Source organism: Monodon monoceros, unplaced genomic scaffold (assembly GCF_005190385.1).
Source record: "Monodon monoceros isolate NGI ecotype Baffin Bay Population unplaced genomic scaffold, NGI_Narwhal_1 Super_Scaffold_16, whole genome shotgun sequence".
NCBI classification, from domain to species: Eukaryota; Metazoa; Chordata; class Mammalia; order Artiodactyla; family Monodontidae; genus Monodon; species Monodon monoceros.
The window spans coordinates 66,785,338-66,793,306 of record NW_021703772.1 but is presented as its reverse complement, the minus strand read 5'-3'; the positions used below and the strand labels follow the sequence as shown (position 1 = coordinate 66,793,306).

Here is a 7,969-nt window from a genome sequence, read left to right as displayed (position 1 = left end):
GGCAATTGTCTGTCCAGCTTCTAAGTTGTTCCAGGCCCAGAAGGCTCACTAAGTTCCAGGGTAGCCCATGCTGACATCCGTTGCCTCTAATTGTTAGAAAGTTCTTATTTACACTAGATTGTTCCTTCTATTAATTGTCAGACATATACCCGTTGTCTTGCAGAAGAAAAGTCATGGTCTGGCTGGTGGCTGGGCTTACCACTGCCCTTGGTCGTGGGGTTGTTGTTGGCACCAAGGCCCCAGCGTTCATGATGAACTTACTTCAGACTGTGTGTGACTACTGGGTACATATACTTGCCCCTTTGGGATTTGTCTTTGGATGTTGTCTAGACAGAAAACATGATGAAAAGCTAACTGGCTTCTGGAACAAGGGTCTGTTATTTAAAAGGAACTGAGGCCCAATGAAGAAGTCATCTGGAAATAAAGGCTGTGGCTGAATTACAGAATGTTTACATTTTTTAAATTATGAGAGAAATAAAAACTCATTACTTTATTTTATTTATGGATTTATTTTTTTGGCCGTGCCATGCAGCTTGTGGGATCTTAGTTCCCCGAAAAGGGATCGAACCCAGGCCCACAGCAGTGAAACTGCTGAGTCTTAACCACTGGACTGCCAGGGAATTCCCCACATTCATTATTTTAAAAAAAAAGAAAAGAAAAGTTATGGTCTGCTGGAAATGGCTGGGGGGAACTTTCAGAGGAGGAGGCATTTGGGCAAAATCTTAAGTGCTACTAGAATTTAGGGAGACGGAGAGAAGTGGGGAGGCAGCATTCTCATCCTCTTAGAGTTACACTCTCTAATTGTCAATCTGGATCCCCTAATTAATGCCCCCGTGTTAAGGGATGTCTCTATTTTAAATAATGCAGAGCAATCAACAATATGTCAGATACCATGGCATCATTTACACAAGATATTTGAGAAAATGAGTAGAGGGACTTTTCATATTCTCCTCACTCATGAAGCAGATGAATACCCACCTACTACAGCTGGGCCTGCAGTAAAATCTAATTCTGAAAGGCCAGTTTTATCTGGCGTGCAAAGGAAGTAGGCAGACACACAGCGGTTGTTTGGAGAATAGTACAGATGTTGAGGGGAGAAACTACAATGGCTGGAGATACACAAGAGGGGCTTGTGGGAGCACAGCTTTAAGCCATGAGGGTTCACTGTGTTGGGAAACCACAGTGGGAGCTGGTCAACCTTGTGTTACCCATTTGGATGGAACCGCTATTTAACGCCATGAACTGAGTTTTAACTTTATGCAAGCAGAAGTCTTCTTGTTTCTCTTTTTTTTTTTTTAGCCACGCCATGCAGCATGCGGGATCTTAGTTCCCTGACCAGGGACAGAACCCGTGTCCCCTGCATTGGGCACCCTGAGTCTTAACTACTAGACCGTCAGGGAAGTCCCTTGTTTCTCTTTTTAAGGAGAGTGAAGTCCAGAAGTGCAATTCAGAATATAAATGACAGAGTACCTATATGTCAGGAAATGGAAAAATATGGATGTGCTGACAGCTTCCACCTGAATTCTTCTTAGGAACAGAATGGCATTTGTGCCAAAAAAATACAATGACAAGGTATGGGGTAAAGTGGAATAGGGGTCTTCTAGAGGCCCGGAGGTTCTGGGACCTCGCTGAGAAAGTCACAGGGAAATATTTGCTTGTTAATCTGAAGGAGATGAAAAATGAAGAGTAGAGATGTTTAGGAGGTGAAGCCTAAAGACTGGTCGAAGACCGTGCCCCAGGGTGTGACCCTTCCTCCTAAGCATTCTAAATCTTCAAAAGGTACAACAACAACACAAAAGATACACAATGCATGATGTGAATAGATTTTTATGGAAAATGATGCAGGCATTGTGTGTTTTGCATCTGGAGTATCGTGGAGTTTTTCAGGTACAGCGCAAAAGAACCCTGCTTTATGGTGGCATAGAGAAGCGTGAGAATGTAAACCAGGCTAATTTACCAGAATTATGGAGTAGGCTCCTGAGTGTGGAATGGGGTTTAAGATCAAGTTTAACCAATTCACTTGGGGGCGAGGAGTCCTCAGCTGGCATTTAGGTTACACATTTAAAATCATTTGTTTCCGAGGCAAATTTCTACCTCAAGCTAATATTTTAAAATTTCTTAATCTCTTGTTTAAAATGTCTATTTTGAAGGGTCAGATTGTCTTCTAGAATAGGGAGAATCTCCCGCTGTGTTTGTGCAATCAACTAGCCACTTCTACAAAACCCAAAGTTTTTCTAAGCCCTATTTTTCTAAATATTTAATGTTGATTTCCTTCCCTGTCTATTCTTACAGCTTTTTAAACAAATCTAAATTCATTTTGAAATGCTTTGAAACATAAAGCACGTAAAACCCAAGGTCGTATCACTCAACTTCCAGTTTGTCTATGTCTTGCACGTGGAGAAACAACAGTTAAAAGGTATAACTTAGTGGGATTGCTGGGTTATATGGTAGTTCTATTTGTAGTTTTTTAAGGAAACTGCATACTGTTCTCCATAGTGGCTGTACAAATTCACATTCCCACCAGCAGTGCAAGATGGCTCCCTTTTCTCCACACCCTCTCCAGCATTTATTGTTTCTAGATTTGTGACCGCCTGGAGGGGTGGGATAGGGAGGGTGGGAGGGAGGGAGACGCAAGAGGGAAGAAATATGGGAACATATGTATATGTATAACTGATTCACTTTGTTATAAAGCAGAAACTAACACACCATTGTAAAGCAATTATACTCCAATAAAGATGTAAAAAACAAAAACAAAAACAAAAAAAACGGTATAACTTAGAAAATTCTTTTTAGGACTTTATAAGAATGCAAAGTGGTGTAGGAAAAGTCAGAAGTCACCTAAAGGCTGCCATTCTGGGGTACAATAATTTTTCTTCTGTCTTAGAAGACGCTTTACTATTTTTTTCTCCCAGAACCTAAAGATTTAAAGAACAATACTGTTCTGAGAGAGACGTGACTGTTAAGAAGCCTGGACTGGATTTATTTTTCTGGAACTGGCCTTGTTGTCCTCCGGCAACACAAAATTAAAAGATAATACACTGTGCCTTGGAAATAAAAGTTTTCAGTCTTTCAAATTTTAAACTGCAAACTCATTTGTTGTCTGGGGTGTTTTTCTTAAATTGTTGCCTGCATGTTCCTAAACCACCTCTTCTTTTTTGTGCTCTGTCAAATTACTGAGCTGTCAGATGAGATTAAACAAGGTGATAATTGTATCTGAACCATAAACACATTTTGCTTTAAGGTTTTGACTATTTCTTTAGGAATAATATTAAATGAAGGAATTAAGGTAAGTTTTCCTGGTAAATTATAAATTTTAGTTAAATACATCGGAATTAGGTAAATTCAAGTCATTAAATGTTTATCCAAGCATCTCAAATTACTAAGATATATAAGCACACACTGGCAAAAAATAAAACTAAATACGACATGGTCTTAGGTCTCAAAGAACTTGTAATTACAAAAGAGATGAGGGCTTCCCTAGTGGTGCAGTGGTTGAGAGTCCGCCTGCCGATGCAGGGGACACGGGTTCGTACCCTGGTGCGGGAGGATCCCACATGCCGCCGAGCGGCTGGGCTCATCAGCTATGGCCGCTGAGCCTGCGCGTCCGGGGCCTGTGCTCCGCAACGCACGGGAGAGGCCACAGCGGTGAGAGGTCTGCGAACCGCATTTAAAAAAAAAAAAAAAAAAAGAGACAAGTAAATTTTTATTTAGCAGTCAAAACAAGTGAAAAACTATGTGCTGATTGGTATGCACTTGAAGAGACCTTTTAAGAATATTCCAAATAGTCTAAACTTAAGAAAATAATTGAGAAAAATGTAAAAAATGCAGATTAAACTAAAAGTGTGGTGTGTCTGTGGCCATCACATTATGAATAGCACAGAACATTAAGGAAATATTCTTCCAGTATTTGAAAACTATTATGCAATTCAACACAATAGTCACTCACTTCACTGACAGGTGATGAGGTTCTGAAATAATGTAGTGCTAAAATTGAAAGAAATTTCAATTTAATGAGTATAGTTTATATGAGGATAAAAATAGATTAATAGTAGATCACATTTCAGATTTAGTGACAATACATTTATTGGGAAATGAGTGAATTGGAATGGAACTCCATTTGTCAAATCATGGTTGACCTACAATCATAGGTTGCTTACAGATATGAGAGTTCAGCATCAATCAGCCAAAGCACCCTGTAATATTCAACTGGCTATAAAGAACTTATGATACAGTACTGAATACTCTATTATTATTTGTAAATTATGTGTCTTTAATATTATTAAAATTAATAATAAACGTATGTGCTTATATGTAAAAAAAAAAGAATATTCTAAATAAATTCCCTGAAGGGTCGATGCTTAATAAAGCAAAACGAGAAACTCAATTACCTAAACCACCTTGTTGGATGAATGACTGTATCACATTAACTTGCTACTTTACTGAATGACAATCATTATAGATGGAAAAATCCTATTACAAGAATATGTATGGCTATAGGTACAATCAGCCATTTTCCCTTCTATACTACCAATCTCACTTCAAATACTTAAGTGTTTAGTACATTCAAGGTACCATGCCATGGACTATTAAGAGTAAAAAGAGGCTTTAAAACACACTGTCCTCAAGGAACTTTTAGTCTGGTTGGCAGGACATGGTTTCTTCATATAACATAAGAATTACAGAATTCCAAAGGAGGAAAATTAACCTGCAGCTAGAGTTGTCGGGGATGGCACAGGGAGAAGATTGGAGGACTGATAGAATTTGATGAGGGTGGGAAAGGAAGGTTTGGATACTTCAGATGAGAGGATGGCAAGAATTCAAGGGCAATGGCAAAAGGGGCAGAAAGCAATTTTAGTGTAAAACAATGCTTTAGTTATGTCAGAAAAAAGGGTTCCTTCCTGCAGTCATGGGAGGTGAGGCGAGATATGTTGAGGCCATTCTATAAAAAGTTTGAATACAGGCCACGGAGTTTGTACTTTATCCTATAAGCACAAGAGATTCATGAAAAGCTTCTGAGCAAGCATTTGGTGTTATCAAAGCATCAGTTTAATAAGATGATTCTTGGAGTGATACACAAATCATCTTGAAGGGAGGAGAGCCTGAAGGCAGAATGCTCAGGTAAGAGGCTGTGGCATTAGTCTGGGTGTGAGTTGGTAAGGACCAGAATCAGGTATAGGTGTTAGGAGTGAAGGACAGATTAAATCTGTATGTGCCTTTTTTTTTTTTAAATGAGACATTTAGCATATTGCTATAAGTGAATAATATAATAAAAATTCCAAAGCTAAATTTATTCATAATCTTCATTTTCAATGAGCAAATATTAGAAAATGACTATTGAAATGTCCTATAAAGATAGCCACATGAATTCTGTATCAGCATGATGTTATTATGAGTATAACCCAATTTTACTCATGTTCCAAATAAGATTTTTTTTCCAAGTAAGACATTTTATTGAGTTTAGTCCTAGGAAAACTTGCTGTACTTTTGAGGAACTGGTATATTTTCTTCCTTCTCATAAGAGCTATGAAGCTCATGCAATCTTCCCTGAATGCCTGTAGGTTCCAAACCAGGTTTGTAGCTTAACCACTGCAGCTGTGTTGACTTTAGACCATAATCTCTGTTTTCTTCTTTGTTAACTCTCCTCCCCTCCCTTGTCATTACTCTTCCCTAATCTCGCTGTCTTGGTCTCTCCTCTCCTCTCTGTAAGCTTCGCCAAAGGATTTTTCAAAGAGATGAAGGATAAGTACAGTTACTCTCTGACAAGAGCTCTCCCTTCTGTCTCCACTCTCAGTTTCTTCCTGACCTCCAACCTGGCATTCTACGCCCTGCCCAGCCTCTAAACACATGGCCCCATCTGGCATCTCTGTTATGTCCAACCTCCATCCTTATTCAAATGTGACCTCTGAATCAACAGCAACCACATCACCTGGGAACTTTGAACAAATGCAAATTCTCAGGCTTCACCCCAGAGCACGGAACCAGAAACTCCGCATGTGGGCCCCAGCAATCTGCATTTTGACAAGCCCACCAATGATTCTGACACGTGTTGAACTTTGTGAACCACTGCTCTAGAGAATGACTGTACTGTTTTCTTTGTCTTCCAGTCTATGTGTTCTCTAGGTCATGGTGCCTCTTGTCCACTCTGCGCGTCTACTCTGTAATCTGGGCAAGTCCTTTATACTCTTTTTAGAATAATTACAAATTCTTCAAGGAGGTTATCTGATTGGTGTAGCTAATTATTACCTCCATCAAAGTCAGTTAAGCATTTATGGGTACCTTACCTCATGGTCATTGGTTGGTCCATGCTTGAGAATACCTGACAACGCCTGGTCCTGTCAGCGGCCAGCTATACTAAAAAATGGACTAGTACCACTTCCCTGAGAAGACTGCCACAGATCAACCAGAAGGAGGCCTGCTGCTATCCAATACATTTATCTTTTTATCGCTCATCTAATTAAGTAGATGTGTGCAGTATGACTCCAGCAAAGGACTAGTTGGGATTTTCCTACTTCAATAACCTGGATTTCAGAGTTCTTTTAGGAAAGACAAGAGTCAACAATTATTGCTTGACACCATTGGGGCTGCTCAGAGGCAAAGCAGTCTACCTGTTCTGATATTTGGGTTGCGGTTAAAGAACCAATTATAAGTGACATGCATAACGACCCGATTTGTAAGTTATACAGATGCCATCCAATCTATATCCTTAAAGGAAATGTATTGCTAGATGTTTGCATTAGTATAATAATATATTATTAGATATATATTATTATTATATAATATATATTAATATATATAATTATTATAATATAATAGTATAAATATACTATTCCCTCCCCTCCTCTTTAAAATTAAGAAGAACTTTATAAGGTCAAATGTAGTGACAACTTCAAAAACTGGATTAAATATTCAAGTTGTTTTGTTAAGGGCAAGAAGTAGCAGGGAAGGAATGAGTTTCAGTGGAAATCTCATTAAATTGATGGGGGTGGTTCTCAAAGTTATGCACACTGGCAAAATAAACGTAAGTATTCCTGTGAAATAGATGTGTTTGTAACATTTATTCTATCATAATTTGAAAGTGGTAATCCTTGCAGCTAATAACTGCGTCCAAGGTAGTCTTGTTCTGCAGTTGATTTGGAAAACACACACACAAAACCAGAACAAATATATATTAGGCATTAATGCAGCACTCAGTTCTTACCCGGAGCTTTTCACCTACTTGAATCAAGGTTAATGTATCTGAAGCAATAGCAAGAGTACAAGATAATAGAAGGTTAAGTACTAAATTACGTTATCCTTGACGTACTTTTCTTTGTACACCCTTGGAAATCTCCTCTCTCATGACTTTATCTAACAACTATGTAGGTCAGTGTTTCTCAGTCCTGAGTAATGTAGAGAAGGACTGCTGCAAAAATTTCTTACATTCCCTCAGTATGGAATGAAAGTATTTTTATAAGCATTTTACCAAAACATGTATTGATCTAAAAATGGACACAAATCACCTTATGATTCTTAACCAACTATAAAAAACACAACTCTACAAATGAAATACAGAAAAACTATACAGCCAATAGAATTTAAATTAATTTAGTGCCCCGGATGATGTTTTGTTGAAGCGAATGCTACCACGCAAAGCCTGAGCACGGCCCTGCCGGCTAAGGGGCAGCTTCCTTTGCTTTCAAGAGGCCTTTCTTATTATTAGTCACATGACAACTCAGCTTTCACCACGTCTGTATTCAAACTGCTGTGAAACTATCCCTTTTACACTTCCTGTGGGAATATTTATTTTTTGGCCTGTGATTTTTACAGATACGTCAGGTGTGTATTCTCTGTTTGTGATATTTTCTCACTATTTGACAATTAAAACAGTACTATGGATTGTCAACTTGACTGAAATACAGATGAAAAGGTGAGAAATTAAATCTACTTGATTTAAGGTAGCCATCCAGATGGGCCCAAATTTTCTTGTTAC

The 7,969-nt window shown here is 38.5% G+C and overlaps 1 pseudogene; it reads left to right on the top strand.

Moving 5' to 3' along the window:
* The first annotated feature begins 221 nt into the window (after nt 1–221).
* On the top strand, nt 222–424 carry LOC114896447 (annotated as a pseudogene).
* The last annotated feature ends 7,545 nt before the right edge of the window (nt 425–7,969 follow it).